Source organism: Cuculus canorus, chromosome 7, assembly GCF_017976375.1.
Source record: "Cuculus canorus isolate bCucCan1 chromosome 7, bCucCan1.pri, whole genome shotgun sequence".
Lineage (NCBI taxonomy): Eukaryota > Metazoa > Chordata > Aves > Cuculiformes > Cuculidae > Cuculus > Cuculus canorus.
In genome coordinates this window covers 38,340,995-38,358,910 of record NC_071407.1, presented here as the reverse complement: position 1 = coordinate 38,358,910, position 17,916 = coordinate 38,340,995, and the positions used below count along the sequence as shown (strand labels likewise).

Genomic DNA, 17,916 nt, shown 5'->3' with positions numbered 1-17,916 from the left:
TTGCTTGAAGGGCTGCTTAACACTACTCCGCGGGGAATGTATCTTATTAAATGTTGGGAAAGATTTACAGTTTGTGTTCTTGCTAATCTCAGTACTACAACCTGAGCTTTAGTTGTGGTATCATCTAAAACTTGATGTAATTAATTCCAGTGCCTAAGACTACTATATTCGCACTTACTTCTCTTTGCAGTCAACCTGATTAATTAAGTTCCATGCCATTGATTCTCTGTGGGATATTTAAATATACACAAATGACAACATAAAGGAGGGTTTTTTTATTTTTTTTAAATGGTAAATAATCTTTTAGCGGATTGTCTCCTAGTTGAGATCCCTTCTGCTAAAGCTTGTCCCACGAACCTGTTAGATCTAGCTTATAGACAAGAAAAATACCATGGATGTTTTTATGCTTGTACTTGTGCTTTCAGCTACAAAACGTTGTAAACACTGACTGGTTTGTGGCAGGAGCAGAGCAGTGACTGCTTCTCAACATCAGGAGCTAATGAGATATCGTATGTGAAATTTAACAAGTTGATCCTCTTGTCAGATAGATTAACACACTAGATGTTATCTAGGCAGTAAATTTCTTTATTTTGTGGAGGGAACACACAGCCTTTTGTGAAGGTTGGAATAGACCTAGTTAGGAAGTTTTAGTCTGCTTTTTATGTCACAGTTTAAGCAGCTTGTCTTAATAAAATTAATTTGCAAAGTTGAGTAATGACAGGAAATGGAAAATTTAAACTCAACTGGCTGATCATTAGTGTTTTACCTTTAACTTAATTTTATAAAGACTAACTAGGATCAAAACTGTAACAAGGCTATGTTGGCTGCGCAAAGTTGTAACGCTAAAAGAATACTGATAAGTCATTGAGGTTTTTATTTAACATTAAGCTGCTTTTTTTCTCCTATAAGTTTAAATTCAAAGCGGAACATTCAGAAGTAGGAAAGTTTAACAATATTTATTGTTAAGCAGTAAGTACTGACCAACTCTAAAATATGAATCATCCTGACCAATTCAAGAAATTGTTCTGTATTCTTTTACAAAGAGAAGGCCATTCTCATGAGCTTTCGTTCTACGTCTTAAAATAGAGTCAAGTCTCCCAGTTGTTCCACTGGATTGGATTGGATTGGACAGGACACTGATCTTAGGTTTAAAATAAATGAAAAAAAAAAATCTGTTTTTTTCTCATCAGTTTCTCAGTTCATTACTGAATATCTCTGTAGACAATAAATAACACATCTATGCAGATAATAAAAACCCAGGGTGTCAAGGGAAATACGGCAGCCTTCAGAAATGTGCTTTAGGAGCAGGGGCTCGACTCCCTAGGATTTGCATTTGTAAGCAGTGTGACTGCTATGGAGCAGACTCTGAGCATTGAGAGAGAAGGTCTTGGTCCGTGTCTGCACTTGAGAGCAGAGAGGTTTGATTCTGGACATAACTGCCTGACTGGATGTATCTTTGTGTGTAAATCGGAGAAGTTTATCAGTCCCTTTCTGTCATTGCTGTGTGGGGTGTCCTAAGGATGACAATCCCCTTTTTGTTCTGTATGTTTGGTTTTTCTTGTTTTTTAATAAAAAATGTCTTTTTCAGTCTTTTGCTCTTAGCATTTGAGGTCACCTTATCCTCCTTGATCCAGCTTAAAACCAAAACACAGCAACCAAGAACACCTCCTGGTTTGTCACCCCAACTTCCTAACCGTTTATGCAGGAGAATTTCTGTGAATTTTAAGTAATTTCAGGTGATTACAGATTCAGTCTGCTTTCAGCTGAATATTTAAAAGTTATTCTGCTTTCGTCCGCTGCTAAAGAATGGATTAATAAACTCCAAAGCCTTGTATATGGTGAATCTGCTTTTATATTGCATTTTGGACTTTTTGAGAGAGGGACACATGCTGCTTTTTGTTTCTGTGGAAATGCCAAGTGGCAGAAGGGCCTGGGCAGCGTTGAGGTGGTTTAGCCCACAGGCGTGCTTCGAGGGTACCGCAGACTGCAATGCCGCAGGCGAGATGCAGTGAGATCCACCTGCACGAGTTACAGAGAGCCAAGGGGCTCAGGTCTCTTTTCAGAACCCATTGATAAGGATTGATGCTCTTTCTTTGTGAGGGAATGCAGAGGTTATCTGTTGTTGGATTAAATGCACTGGGGAAAAGCGAGGGGGCTCGTGGTTGTGGGATATGTTTCTGAAGACTGGAAGAAGTTTTAACAGCAAACCCCAAGAAACCAAATCCAAGATGGATTTAGAGTGAAGGTCTCTCTCATTATTTTCCTTCTGTTTCTTTTTTTGGTTATGATTAATACCTGTGCTTAGTTTTTCCTCACTATAAGATGCTTCCTCAATAAGATGGTTTAAGATACGGCAAGTCCCTATCTGTATGAAGTCTTTCTGAGATTTTTTCCTTCTCCTGGGTATTTCCTCGTAGAACGTAGGGTAAATATCTTAGCTTTGTTTAGTTTTTATGCTTGTCCCGATGATATTTTTGGTGCCAGAACTTTCTGTTTACATCACAGGTGTTCTGGAAATATCTTTCAAATAGACTTCTTGTTGATAATGCTCTTACTTGTTAGCCCACTAGTGCAGGTAAAAACGTTGCTTCAGAAACTGAGTTGTAGCAAACACCTAGAATAATTCTTTTCAAGTGTTTTACAGTTTATCCTTATATAGTTTATACAAAGCAAAGGAAAGAGATGAAAAGAAATGATGTAAATTCCTAAAATGAAGCTTTATTGTGGTAAATATACTTCTCGTAAGTTTGTTGTTGATGCAGTTTTTCAGTCCTGTAAATAAAATAGTTTTCTTGTGCTATGCTCAGTCATTCCCTTTTCAAAGGCTGGCTGGATTGTTGTGTTGCGTTAGCATTAGCTTTGGTTAGCACTTCAGCCATAGGAGAGCTTTGTAGTAGGAGTTAAATAAAATAATTATATTTTCACCCTTCTGATAACTTCCTTAGGTGAAGCTCTGCTACATCGATTCCCTGTTCCTTGTGTTCCTGCTCGTATTGCAGTTCAACAACAGCTTCAAGTCATAATCTTTTGTGGATGTGTTAAGCTCCCATTTAATTGGCAGAAGAGCTTTGTGCCTACTGTAGAAAATTCCTATCCTGGCATTTCTAGTGTCGCTTACTAATATAGGTTCCAAGTGTAGCGATGGCAGGAATATGGAAACTCTTTCTTAATGCAGTGTGTTTGATGACCTGTGGTTGCTCTTTGTATGACTTTATACCACTGTTGTGTTTGTAATTGAAAACAATAATTAATAATAATATTAGGAGTAAAATTCTAGCCTTTGAAAACAGAAGCTCCTTATTACTTTTTGCATCCTGAATTTAATTTAACTTGAATGTAGTTTCATCTTCAGTTGGTTATAAAAACTTGTGTCGAAGAAAACATCCCAAATAGTGGATGATTAGTGATCTATTAGTACTGGATTTACTGGCATAGACGTTGTACCCCTTTTTTCCTCCCCCTCCACCCTGGCACAGGGGGTGGGGGCTGGAGGTTGAGAAGCTGGCAATCAGTTTTGATTTATGTCCAGACTTCCTGGAAACTTCACATTTCTTAGCAATGGCACCTGTGCTGACGTCCGGAAGCTTGATTTGAATCAATAAATGTAATGAGTATTAAGATTAATTCTCCCAGCACTCCAGAATCTTTTGGCAGTTGCATTAAACTTTCAAATCCTGTATAAATTTCTCAAGCAAATTTATTTAGTGGGCTGCATTTATGGCTGCCTTGGACAGTATAACAATGTAGTAAAAACATGCTCCAGCACAAGGGAGGAGCGCGAAGGAGCAGGTAACCGGAGCCACCCAGCCCAAAGTCACAGGGTCAGCAAAATGCCATCCGCTCTCTTTCTAATTTAGAAGGAGAAACATTTAATAAACTCACTCTAGGGAGGGAAATATTTTTTGGTCATTTTTCTTTTGTCTGTGCAGAGTAGGCTCTTTTATCTTTCCTCTGAGAAACTTGCTGTATCATGCAGAAAGTCAGGTATAACCAGATAAAGTGGTACTACAAAAGCTGACAGAGATTTCATCTTTCAGCTATTGCAGGGGTGTTTTTCTCTTTCAGACAGCTGAAAATTAACAACCGTTACGCAGTCTGAAATGGTCAGACTTTGGCTCAATCACAATAACTCAGTCTTTCCATTTTTATTTTATGCCCACAGGTTCTTTTTTAATTGTACAGGAGAGAGAAGCAGGTCTTGCTGAGTTGAAAAAGAAGTATGCCTGTGTGAATGAGTTGGTTTGACAACATCCTGCTTTGCATATGTAAAATAATTGGTAACAGGAGGGAATATTCAAAATCCTGCTTTTCTTTAAGCAGCCGTGGTGTTTAAATAATGGATTTAGCTTGTCATACTGTATGAGAAGAGCTTAGATGCTGATAGCTCTGAAGTTTTACAGTCTCCTGTGTGGTATCTAAACTATCAAGAACAAGCGTTGCTTCAGTTCAGAATAATAATACTCTTGCTCTAGCAGGGAAGATTATTTACCTGTTTTTGCTAACAGAAGAGTAGTTGTATTTAGCATAAGAAAACTGTTGTGGAAAGATACTATCTGTATTGACTGAGGGCCGTTGTGCTCACTGTGACCTGGCCTATCATGAAGAAATCTCATTTTCCTTTGAATGACAGTGTTTATTAAGCAGGAGATAAGTTAACATTGAGAGCTGAACTCAGCTCAAGAGATGGGTAATTAAGAAGTCAGTTTGTGGTGGAATAGGCAGTGACATAAGCCAACACTCCCCTGGCAGTTCCTGCCATGGTGCAATAAACTGCCTTGTCCAAGTGCATTTGTTCCACCTCAGGATAATCTGAGACTCGGTGTTAATTAGCTGTCCTATTCTCTTGCTGTAATCACATGCACATACTCTTTCTGTTCACATACATATATACACACCTGTATGTATATTTGTTTTCATTTGGTCTGTATAATTGCATACAGCATAAGTATCTAGAGATTTTCTTTGGTTAAGATTCAAGTAATTCTAGAAGCATGTGTCTCTTGGGTAGAAAATCACTGAATTTTTGTGCCTTTAAGTCCAGCATTCAGACCACAGTAGTTTTCAGATCACTGCAAGGAAAATATTATAGCATGAGATCTCTGCAAGGATATTGTGTGCGATTCTGCCCTGTGGATACTGTGGGATACTATAATCAGAAAGATAACATATAAAAATAGCGTACAAAATAATCTTGATCTTATTGTTATTTGATTGTCTGATGTTCCTTCATGGAAGGAGAGAGCAACCTGATGACCTTTGATTTATTTAGCTAGTTATTTTGCCTGAAAATTCTGTACTAGATGCCTGTACATTATGGCCATGTACAAGTCTTTAAGTTACCCAAACCGGCTTAGAGATAAAGTTTCTTCTTGGTTACACAGAGACCTTGAAAAGCTGGTAGTCATAGACTGATGTCTTTCTGTGACACCACAGGTGGTCCTTGGTGGCATTTTTTTTCTAATTCAATCACTAGGTTTTCACTACTAATAAATAAATAATTAAAGGGGAAAAAAAAAACCAAAACAAAACCTGAAATCCCTCGGCAACAACCTGCCCTTGGCCTATGGAATGTCAGATTTTTGATCTGTGAAACTAATTATACCTGTAAGCTTTCAGCTGCATGTGATACCTTAGATGTAATCAAAGCGTTCTGCGGGGATATCAGCTAGAAAACTTCTTGAGGAAACAGTAACCACCTCTTCCTCTGTGATTTAAAGTAAAAAGAGGATTCTTGTTCAAAAATCTTGCCTTGGGAGACTTAAAGACACTAATTTTGTTGCTGTTGTAAAGCACAGTAATAACAGCGTTTCCAGATCTCATAGTGACATGTATTTGTCCCAGTTAGAGCCACTGGCTCCATGGAGAACCTCTGGTTTGAAATTGCTTATTGGGCAACAAACAGCTGGGATTTTGGAGAAGGATTCTGTATCAAGAACTTCTGGTCAAATTCCTCACCGATGTGTTTAACAAAGTTAGGCAGCTGGGATTTCAGCAGTAAAATCCTTTTATGGGAAACGATTGGTTGTAAAGTAGGGAATGGATTAAGGGTCTACAATCAATCTTGATGAAGGAAGCAGTTCACTACCAGAGTACCATCAGGATATCTGATGCTCATTATGTTCATGAATGACCTGGAAAAGAGGCTTACTAGGGAGATGAGAAAATTTAGTGGTGCTAGTAAGTTGTTTCCGACAAGGAACATCTACAGGAGATCGTATAAGAGCGATTGCCTTTAAAATGCCAAATGGAATTCAGTGCAAGTAATTGGCAGAGCATGCATATGGCGGGAATAATTCTAACTTCTGGGCAATAATTGTTCTGACTTCATCTTGGAGCTGATTGCTGCTGTTTGAGAGCAAGAGTTTGAACTTACACGCACTGTTCCATTAGAATGTCCAGCCAACGTTTATCAACCAGTGGATTAGACAGGGGAAGGGTAGGTAGAAGTAGCATATAACTGACTCCTATGAGTATAAGAACCGAGTGACCTCAGATGGAACTTGCAGGAACCAGGGCTCTGTGCAAGCAGGAGGAGTGGGTTTCCCCCCCGGCTGCTGTTAGAGCTGTGGGACACACTCCAGACTACAGGGAAGAGCAGATGTATTTTCAGAGGAGAAATCTATTGCAAGTGACTGGGCAGTTGAACTCAGTAGGGCTTGACAACTGCCGGATCTGGAAATGGTTAAACATGGAGAAATATTGAAGGATGTGTGTGTGTTTTGGTTTCCTATTCTGCTCCCTTGGCTTGTTTTGACATGAGTGGAGGCAAAGAACTGGCTTAGCCCTCCAGACTGCTCTGGTGTGGCCTTATTACCTTTGGCATTGTGCTAAGTGTTGCCGTGGGATCTGTCTGAGTGGCAGGACATCTAGAATTCCCTAATGCCCATCACCCATCTTGGCAGCAAATGCATTTTTCTTACTTTCATTTATTTCAGAAAACGTGATTGGAGCGCTGTTGGAACTGACATGCACGTAGAATTTTTCAGCTTAAATAGGATGAGCTAACCAGAGCATTTGAGCTCTGTGGATGAAGATTTAAGATATTTATCCCTTCTGCCTATTTGGCTGCAGTTTATAAGGAAGGGTTTTGACTGACGTGGAATCTGTCTCCATGAGTATTCCCAATAGCCATGTGTCTGAGCAGGAGTGCTTGCTACCTTTCTGGTGTTTATCCCGAATGTCAGGCTAGTGTTTGCAGTTTGACATATACCTGAAGGCAATCTGGGCCTTGCATAGGTAGATTGATTCTCCTGAACAACAGGGAAGTCACTCTCATTTAAAAAATGTCATTCATCTAATTTAGACTTGTGGAATCAGGATTATGCTCTGTTGTTTGATGTTGCAAAAAACCCCGGGATTGCTTACTCTTTAAAGGTTAAATCTCTTTACAGCTGGATGAATTAATCTTTTTGATAGCTTTATACAGTCTTTCAGACCTGACATAAGGATCTTGTGGACTGGTGAGACAGTAAATCCTTCATTGGTGTTATTATCAGGTGTTCTTCGATTGCTTTTGGGTCTGGTTGGAAGCTTCTCCCTTCTCTGCCTGCTCCAGGTCCGTGGACAGACCACGCTGCTCGCTGAGAGTTAGAGATCTCGACAGGAGACTCTCCAGCTACAGCTACTCCCCAGGAACTCAAAGAGCTAGCTCGCATGGCAAAGTTTGTGGAGAAATTGTATTCCTTATGGCAGTTTGTTAACACACTGTTGCCTTCTATGTTTTCTTTCTTTGTAGGCAGAGTGATGAATAGATATGTTTTTTTTTTTTAATATCTCTTTTCTTCTTAATATAGAATACACAATTTTTTCAATGGAAAATGAAGAAGGTAGTTTGCTGCAAATGTATTTGATTTGCACTAAATTAGGATATTTGTCAACTCATTGCACAACTACTGAGTTCTCCGTCGTTGCCAGAACTGCAAATCTGGTTTGCTTTCTGGGGACTTATATCGTGGACCTCATTTCCCTCAAGGTTTTGTGTGCGCAGTGCGTGTTGCAGCTGAGCTCTGGCTGCAGGGCGTAGAGGCTGCTGAGCAGCAGGGGCTGACCGTAGGAGTGGCTGCGACAGGGTCTGGCCCTGGGAGGGACAGGTGCCAGTGCTGCCACAGAGGGAAACGCAGTAAAAAGATGTTAGAAAGGTTTTTCCTTTTTTAAAACACCAATTCCTCTAATGCTCGTGGGCCTAATCTGTGATCTTGAGAAAATTGGGACTTTTCAACTAGTCATTCCATTTAGAAACAAACAGAAGTTTCAGATTTTGTTTGGTTTAAGTGAAAGTCTTCCCTCGCAGGCCAAACACGTACAAAGCCTTCTGCTAAATTCTCTGTGTAATTCTTTATGAAATGTCTGTCCCAGGACGTACCCAGGACGTATTTAACATTTTCACACCCAAATCACACCCAAACCACCAATTCTGGTTTCTTGAGGAAATAAAAAAGAGAAAATTTATATTCAATATACTTAATTTTATAAATAAAGCATTGTTTTATTTGTATGCCTCAGACGTCTCCTAGTCTGACAGAAAAGTGGTTAAATGCGGTTTGGAGGATGCGGCTTGTTTAATCCTGACCCTGCCTCCCAATCAAACACTTCAGAAGAGTTTGCCTTTAGAAATCTGACGGAGTCACCCAAACTTCAAAAATCTTGAATCCATTCTGAGGTTTTGTTTTGGTTTTTTTTTGGTTTCTCTCTTAAATTTCCTGTTAATTGTAAAAGTTCAGGGCTTAACCAGGCCCAGAGCAGAGAAGCCAAAGTCCCTAATCAAGGTGAGCGATGTGCTGGATTACCTGTGGAATAAGAGAGTTGCAGTCTTCTTGAGAGCAGTTTGGGAGTCATATATGCACGCGTGCCCACAGGATGAGGTTTGCGAAATAGAGGCACCATATAAAAGGATCAGGTAGGAGAATAATGCAGGTAAAATAGTGCTTAAGCATACAATATCAAATGATTGGATCATTTCCTGTAGGCCAGGGGAACATCAGTTGGTGTCCATCGATAACTTCTTCTTAATTGTTGGAGACAGGCTGGGTGAGGCCGTGAAAGTCTGACAAGTGGGTTGAAGTTACCAATTCCAACTTCCTAGCAGATTGGCGCAAATTATTTTTGTATTGTTCATGCATAATTGGTCAGAATTGCAATGCTGGCATTGTTATCTGGCAATCCATGCCTCCTAAACATAACCTTTCATTAAACTAAGGTTAGGCTAATGCATTTGGTTTCCAGCTCAATTGTAACCTTAAGTTTATAATAAACAGTTTTCTCTGTCTGCTCTGCTCCTTCTGTAAAATGGGAAGAACAATTCTGTATTTCATGTAGGTGTTATACAAATTGATGATGTATTCTGGTCTTGTAATGATAGAGTTGAAGAAAAATGTTATTTAATTGATGTGTTACATTGTGGCAGTGCAAGAGATAAAAGATAATATATTCCTGGTTTTGTGCATCTTGTGCTTGCAGTCGAATTTGAAGAGCCATTAGTAGCCCTGTGTGTACTTCATATCTAATGCTTCCTATTAGATGTCACTTACGCCTTGTTTGTCTTTCTCACGTTTGCTTGCTGCTGTTGTCTTCTACAAGAAAAGCTGATGCAGCAGGCAGTGTAGTTGAGTTCTGATGTCACCAGCAGGCAAGGAATGCACTCCCCCCTTTCTATTACCTGCGTTGTCAATGCAGGAAAACATACAATTGTGCCAAAGTCAACAACTCCCAGTATGGTACAAAAAGCTGAAGTAGAGTTATAAGTAGTATATAAACAGGTAAGAAGGCTCTCTCAAATCTTTTGTGGATTGCTGCCTTTGTATTTTCACTGGAATTGTTGCTTTATTGTAGTATCTCTGTGGTCAGGTATAGCTTAAAGGGTAAAGGTGGAAAGATTCAAGTAGAGAAGGCACTTTCCCATACAGTATTTGCGATATAGCTTGGAATTCAAAAGAAGTTTTGCAGTAACTTGCTGTTTCTGTTCCTTTTTGATTTCCTCCTTCTGCCTAGAACCTGGGTTCAAGAGAAGTATATGGACTTTATTTACATATTTGCATGCCATTTACATATTCATAAAGCTTTGTCGAGACTGTTCTCATAATGAGAATGGTCTGTGCTTTGCTCCCACTGGGATCTGCTGCACAAGGATATAGGTGGAAAGTTTGTGTTTTACAGGAATAACTGACCTTTCATGTGCACAACATGATCAGTATGAAAGCACATAATGAACCTGAAGGTTTGCATCTGTTTTTAGAGAAGGATATTTTGGTAAGAATAGGGAAAATATGAATAGGAGAAATGTAAAAATAGTACTTCTTTGTGTTGTTGAGGGTAGTCAATAACTGCTATGCATAGCAGAACCCGCATGTGTTTAGTGTGCTTTCGTGTGATTTGGTATCTTCTAGAGACAACTTGAGAGACTTTGAATTTTCATTTTTACACTGGAATGAATACAGACAAAGAACATTCTGTGGAGAAAAAACTGGTAGAGGTCAGAGAGAACACAGATGTGTGCACCAGGTGTGCCCTGCGGCACTGAGGTTTGTAGCACTGTCCACGGGTGAGATAAGGGCACCATCGCAGCTCAGTTAAGGCACGAGGGTAAGTCTGACCAGAGCCATGCCACTATTAGAGGTCATGCCGTGCCTCTAGTGTCCTGATCAGGAAGGTTTTGTTTCCTAAAATCATTGTTTAACACACCGTGCAACATACAACGGTGAAAGCAAACTTATTGCCGTTAGAAAGCCAAATGTTAGATGGTCCCTGCTAAACTTATTTAACGTATGGTTTTAGGAAGTCTAGGCCAAATTATGCTACTCTCGTGGGGTTAATCTACAAGTATAATCCTGTCTTCAGTTCTCTTCTTGTTGACTTTAGAGTCGATTTTTTTGCTAGTGGCCTAGTTAATACTTCACTCGCTTCTGGTTCAGATGCATTGACTATGGAGGTCATGGTTTTTATTGGAAGTCCAAAGGTAATGGGAATTTCATAGCAATTTTAATCGCCTTTTTTTCTGATGGGATTTTTTTTTTATTTCTTTATTGCTGTCATCAAGAGAATGTATATACTGACATTCACTTTATACCAAATCAATGACATCTTTATAATCATCAAAGGTAGTAATGGGCACATTAATTTTTCAGTGAACAGTAGGAAAAGATGAAGTGACAGTATGCAACGGTGCCAGATTTCTTTCGATACTCAACCATTTGCTTTTGAGTTCCTTTAGACTGACTGTGACTTTCTGGTACAAATTAATTAAATAATTTGGTTAATTAAAGTCAGTGAAATGCTCAATTTATAAAATAGTAAACCAGAGCTTGTACATAACTGAGAAGGCAGACAGATTTGATTCAGGTTCACAAACTAGGACTGAATCACAAAAAAAATAGTTTAAAATATATTGGACTGTAACCTTATGGCATACGTTCTTACCCAGTGAGAGGAGTAGGGCAAAATGGTTCAAACCCTGTCAGTGGTGGTAGGCAGCCACAGAACGGGAATGTGACTGTGATTGGAAAGAACTTTAATTGTTAATGCAATTAGATTGTATGGCTGTTCCTAAAAGAAACGCTTCTAAAGAAACACAACTGTAAATACATGGATACTGTATAATAATTGATACTGAAATACTGATAACTTATTCATAATCTGGATGTGTGATATGGTGGTAATTCCAGACGTGCTTATATGTTATCTCATACGTGGCAATCATTATGGTGCACTGAGAGCTGGCTGTGCTCTTTCTCCCAGGAGAAACTTAATACCAAAGTCGGATTTTACTAGTGATATTGTGGTTGCTTCTTTCTGACCGTCTCTGTCCTTCTGTCAATTCATGCTGATATAAACTATCAGCAGTCAACAACTGCCTCTATTTATGGTCACAGTTTCTTTATATTTGTAGCCTTCGAATTCTTGGCTGTTTTCATGGTTAGCCTTTAGAATATTTTTTGGCTGTTTACCCTGTTCTTTTGTTCAGAAAGCTTCAGTGTAAAAGTAAAAAAGAATAAATATTTCCAATTAAGAAATGTTCCATGCATGAAGAACATCTCGGTGCTCACAGGGCTACTAGGATGGCTTAAGTTTGAAATTTAATATACAAGCTTTTTTTGATGATAGGTGCATGGGCATCTCTGCTTAGACAATTAGTTTTGATTTAGCTGAGTCATAACTAACATAAACAAAGACCCAAACTGCACAATACAGTAAGAACATCCCTTTATTAAAAAAAAAAGGGTAAAAATGTTGAGTATATGTGCATATTCAGATACTTCAGTTGGGGGCATTGTTCTGGGTAGCAAACTGGTGTGACTAAGAAAAGGTAAGGAGTAGATATGGATTTCCAAGGGGCGAAAACCCCCGTGACTTCTCTAAACAACAGATGAAGCATGAACACCAGGGCACTATGACGTGTTGGAAACACAATATGTTATCGTGCTTGAAGGATGATATTACACTGTAAGTTACATGGTTAAGATCGTACATGTGTGTTTCCTCTTAAATAATACTTCATAATGTTCAATTTACTTCTTGGCAGGCAGTTTCTCAAGGGATACACCTGCTATTATTTGTTCTTAATAGCTCATCTTCTGTGATGTAGATATTATTCTAAGGACAAAATGTTACTCTGATATCGTGCTGGGGCTGGATTTTGGTTTTGTTTTCTCTGAACTGTGACCTCTTCCACAACAGATGGAGCACCTTTGTACCTTCATTGTATTGTTCATGAGACTTCTCCTAGCAACCTGTATTCTTTTTCTGCTGTGATTATTAGAATCATAGAATATCTGAAGTTGTAAGGGACCTATAAGGATCGTCGAGTCCAAGCCCCTGCTCCTAGCAGAAGACTACTTGAATTCTGACAGGCTTGGTGCCATGACCACTTCCCTGGGGAGGCTGTTCAGTGACTGACCGCCCTCTCAGTGAAGAACCTTTTCCTCATGCCCGATCTGAACTCGTCCTGGTGCAGTTCCGTTCCATTTCCTCATGTCTTATCACTGGTCACCAGAGAGAGGAGATCAGCACTTCTCCCTCCCCTGACCCTCATGAGGAAGATGCAGACTGCGATGGAGGCACCCTCGGCCTTCTCTTCTCTAGGCGGAACAAACCAAGTGACCTCAGGGGCTTCTTGTAAGTCTCGCCCTTGAGACCTTTCACCACCTTGCTTGCTCTCCTCTGGACACACTTTAACAGTTTGATGTCCTCCTTATCGAGGGACCCAAAACTGCACATGGAACTAGGAGGTGGAGCTGCAGCAGTGCAGTGCAGAGTGGGATAGTCTCCTGCCTTGACGGCCAATGAGCTTTGATGTCCACCAACATGGAAAGTAGTACTGGATCTTTGTAAGTTGTGTTGGCTGCCCAGCACTTTTGTTCCCATCAATTTTGCTTGCTGTTTTTGATGCTCATTCCTTTAAGCTGGTGATTCTTGGCATATAAATTCTTTCATTTAGTTTGCTCGTTGCCCTCATGGACTTTGGTAGTCATCACCCTTCTTCTAAGAAGTATTATTTGTGTTATTCACCCAAAATAAATGACTAATGGAGTTTTGTGATGTAGTGAAATGAGGCTATTATTATAGTGGGTGTATATAGCAAACTGTTTCTCTTTTATAGATTTCTGATGTTTCAGGTTTTTTGGGGTTTTTTTATTGAAGGGAGATGCAGAAGTAAATTTATGGCTTCTCTTTTGGACAGGAAGAAGAAAACCTGCAGTTTCTCGAGGTAACCCAGCATTTTCCTTTACAGAGAATGAACAGTTGAAGCTTATCCTTTATGTAGGCCTTCAACGGCCCTGTAGCACAGGTTGTGCTGCACAGAATAGGGAAGCCAGAAAATGGCATGAAAACCTTCTCTGGAGAAAGGTTTCTTTCAAGGATTTTAGAAAAAGGGAGGGAAAAAAAAGAAAAGAAAAAAAAAGAAAAGAAAAGAAAACATGAAAAAAGGTTCTGATAAAATTTGGGAAAGCTAATGCACCTTGAGGTTGAAGGTGAGCTGTGACAGTAGAAATGGCCTTACTGAGTAGAAGCAACAGGATTCAGATATGGCAGTGCTTCGTATATGACCTTAAAACAGAATCCCTTTTTTTCTCCAGATGAAGATCTCATTCCATTTGTCATTTTAATGTCTATGAAAACACAGAGGTAACATGATGACAAATGTTTTTGGGTACAGTAGAGGGTTCCCATTGCTATAAACCTCCCTCGCACAGGGCAGGGGTGAAGCCTGGACATCCGTGTGTCTGAATATATCACTCCTACTCATTCCTTTTGTATATCCTATGGCAAAGTAGCTTGATGACTTTCAAATGTGTTAAATACTTCCTGCTATCAATGCGACTTCAGAGTAAAATTGTATCTGGGAGCTTCTTTCCCTTTTTGCACTAGACATTCTAATAATAAACACCCCAATGAACAGACAGTTCTGTGCTTCTGTTGTGCAGAATGAAAAGGGAACAGATTTCAAGCCCATGGAAATTGGATTTCCTGAACCTTCAAATGAGATAAAATAATATTACAAGTATGCATTGTGCGGACCAGAAAGAGACGTTGATAATCGGGTTTATTTTTTCAGTTATAAAGAGTTTTATTTGATAGCACTGATGGAATAACAGAGGGAATGTGTACATCTCCCAGACTGAAACGATAGTTCTTGAGTAACACCTTTTGTGCCGGTAGGAAATCTCCTTGGCTTCCATGATTAATGATCTGGAATGGATAGCTCTAATTCTCTCTTTTAAAAATGCATTGGTAACTTGAACAGTCCTGGTCGTGCCTATTGAAGCATCTGCAATTACAAGAAATGCCTGTCAAAAGCTCTGCTGTCCGTGTAAGTTGCTGCTGCTCATAGACCTTAAATTATTTAATGAATACAGTTTCTCTTCTTCCCTCAAGACTAGAGCTGCAAAAGTACTCTTGCAGAGTTTAATTTTTGATTATTTTGTTCAACTTTATGTAGGTTTTTAAGGCTTTAATCAAAATAGCCCTTAAATAAGTGACGTAGTGTATCAGAGAGAATTTTTATTAGTCAAAAGAGCATTAGTATTACATACTTGGTCGTCTAAAATGGATGAAGTCTAAAGCTTTCCAGATCGCTTGTAAAGTTGTTATTTTTCCTGCTTCCTAAGCACAAAGCTTTAGTGAACCATCAAAGAAGTATCCAACCTCAGAGTTTGACGGGGGCGTGTGTTTGTGAAGGAGTCTGGATAATTCTTCCTGTCAAAATCTCTGTTCTGCCCCCCTGCTTTCTAACCTCTTTTGTTCCCTTGTTAATGAATTGCTTACCACATTCCAGGCAGCGGCCCTGGAGGAGCTGCCAGTGGTGTCCCCAAGGGCGTAATCAGGTTGGTTGCACGAATTACAGTAGTGTATGTTAATTAAAAATCCCGTAAGACTTTTCTGCCTTTCCCCTGAATATGTCGGGTTTTACACCTCAGGGATTTTTTTTAATTAATATTAATTGATAGTTTTATTTTGGCATACAGACTGAACACCATTAATTACTGAATACCACATATTTGAGCCACCTCAGTGACATTTTTATGACTTAAGTTTTCAGTGAAGTGTGCTGTGGAAAACAGGAGTTGGACATAAAACACTGGAATGTAGCTGGGTTCAAGTGCAGTTTAGAAACTTTAAACCTTAAACTTAAAAACAGCTTTTTCTTAACTTTCTTAGAGATTTTTGTGCCAAACGGAAAAGGAATTTTTTTTTTCATTTTCCTCTGCAGAATTCTTCTCCCTTCTTCAGTGTTCCCAAAACAATAGATTTTGCTAATGTTCTTAAACACATGCCAAAGACATTGACTACTCCATGGTATTATCAGTGGGTATTTACATATGGAGCTGGTTTGGAAAAAGCAGTGGCTGGTGTTTTCTCAGCAGCTGAGTCAGTTTATAAATTGTATAGACAGCCGCTGATTCTGATGGTCTCCATAAATTACCATAAAATCCAATCTGTTAATTGATTTAATTGCTGTTAAAAAGAGAATGGACTGATCTGCTTGTTGTCATTAGAGGCAATCCTGTCTCCTCTCCATTTTAGAAGTATGAAGTAACTTATCTTTAGGTTTTTATCATTCACTTCACTTTCTTATGGAGACACTTTCTGGTTTAGTATTGGACCCGTTCTTTGAGTGCGTCTCTCTGCTTGAACTTGTCTTTCTCAAAAACTAGGGATGCTGTTGGAGAGGAGGTGTTCCTGCCTGGGTGGTCTTGTCGGTGAGGGAAGTAACTGGGATCTGGCTTAACTGACAGGTAGTTGAAAGCAGTAACATAAAGGAAGGAGAGAAGGCTGGGAAATGAAGTTTTTTCTTTGTAGTGGGAGGCGTCCTAGGGCAAGCAGAAGTCAATTGATACAGACCAGGGCTGCTCCCTGCAAGGAAAAATACATCGTGTTTTGTTTCACTCAAGGACCTGCTCTTTCTTCAAATACCGAAGGTGAGTGGGTGTGCAAAGCTTGAGCTGGGTAAGAGAGCAGAGCTATGGATTGGTGTGGGCTGTGTGCATTTAGTTTTATAAGCTTGAAATGGGCTGATCCTGAAGCTCCTGAGGGGCCCAAAACCTGTCAGGGTACTTTTATCTTTGACAAATGCTATTAATGGAGAATATTCCTGTTTGGTGCCACTTTGGAGTGACCCGCAAACAATATTAATAAGTTTCTAAAGTGCATTGAGACAGTGGCATGAGGAGACGAGCTTCAGTATTTCTTTTAATGACTTATCTCACTCAGGTCTCTTCACTATACAAGCTAAAGGAGTTTATACTTTTTATATAAAGGAATGAAATAAGGTTTGTTTCAAATTAGAAGACGCACAAAGTACAGCTTTGCTTTTCATCATGTGTGTTAGTATTCACGTAGTCCTTGTTTTTCCTTCGTGGAGCACCTGTCCTAGCACAGAGTAGATAGGTTTTATCTTACTATTGTGTGTCTTGTTTTGATCAGGTTGTAGATCGTGCCTTGTTTACTGTCTGCTACTAAATACGACTGTGAGATCAATTTAGTTATGGACTTTCCCTAATTCATTATCCCTGTGCTAACTTATGTTTCGCAGAGGCTGACTGATTTTTGGTTTTATTGTTGATATTGTTATAAATAAAGAAATTAATATTCTCAATTTATATCCCAATTTGAGTCTCTTAAATTTGATAGTTAAGAGCATTCTGTGCCCTCTTTCTTCTCAGGCCCTTTTTGTCTCCTCACCCAGTCCCTCTAGAGCCACATATACGCATCTTCTGTCTCAGGTGGCTGTAACTCTTCCTCCCGTCTCACGCAGTACCAAACTGACTGTCTCCATTTGTTTCAAACTCCTTTAACATACAGCCTTATGCCTGCTGCATTCATTTCATACACCTCCTTTTCCTGTCTGACGTGGCTGCTGGTGAAGAAATTGTCACTGAGCACAGGAGACAGTTGTGTCTTTATTTTTATTTCTCGCTGCCGTCTGCTGTGCAGCTTCAGGGGAGTCCTGCAAAAGGCAGACGAAAATGCATCAGCGTACCAGCATGATCCCAATCTTTGGAGATTTTAGCTGTGTTTTCTGATTACTTTTCTCAGCACGTGTACTCTTCAGGCGTGCTGGGGTTTTTTTTATGGAGGTGTCTAACTTGTGACGATCAGGTATGCATGAGGGGGGAAACCTGTCCTCAGCATAAAGTGCATTGTTATTCAAAGCCTGTACTTTAGAAGTGGGAGCTTCTCAATGGAACATTGTTTCTTGCAATTCTGAATGTAAAATATGCGGCCTCACAACTGCTGGGGATTTGAAACAACACCACAAAAGGAATTTCATCTATTTGAAGTTTTACGAACCTCTTTTTAGTGTCTCGGAACCAAGAGTGCTTTTTATCCAGAGTAGAATAGTAGGAGGGGGACAGAAATTATGCTTATACAAAACATTTTGTCTTTTGCCTATGAAAAGGGGTCAATCTCATTTCCCAGAAT

General features: G+C 39.5%; 1 protein-coding gene across 7 annotated transcripts in view; it reads left to right on the top strand.

Moving 5' to 3' along the window:
* PCDH15 (protocadherin related 15) overlaps positions 1-17,916 on the top strand; it is an 855,028-nt gene that overhangs the window by 140,500 nt on the left and 696,612 nt on the right. The window lies entirely within an intron of this gene.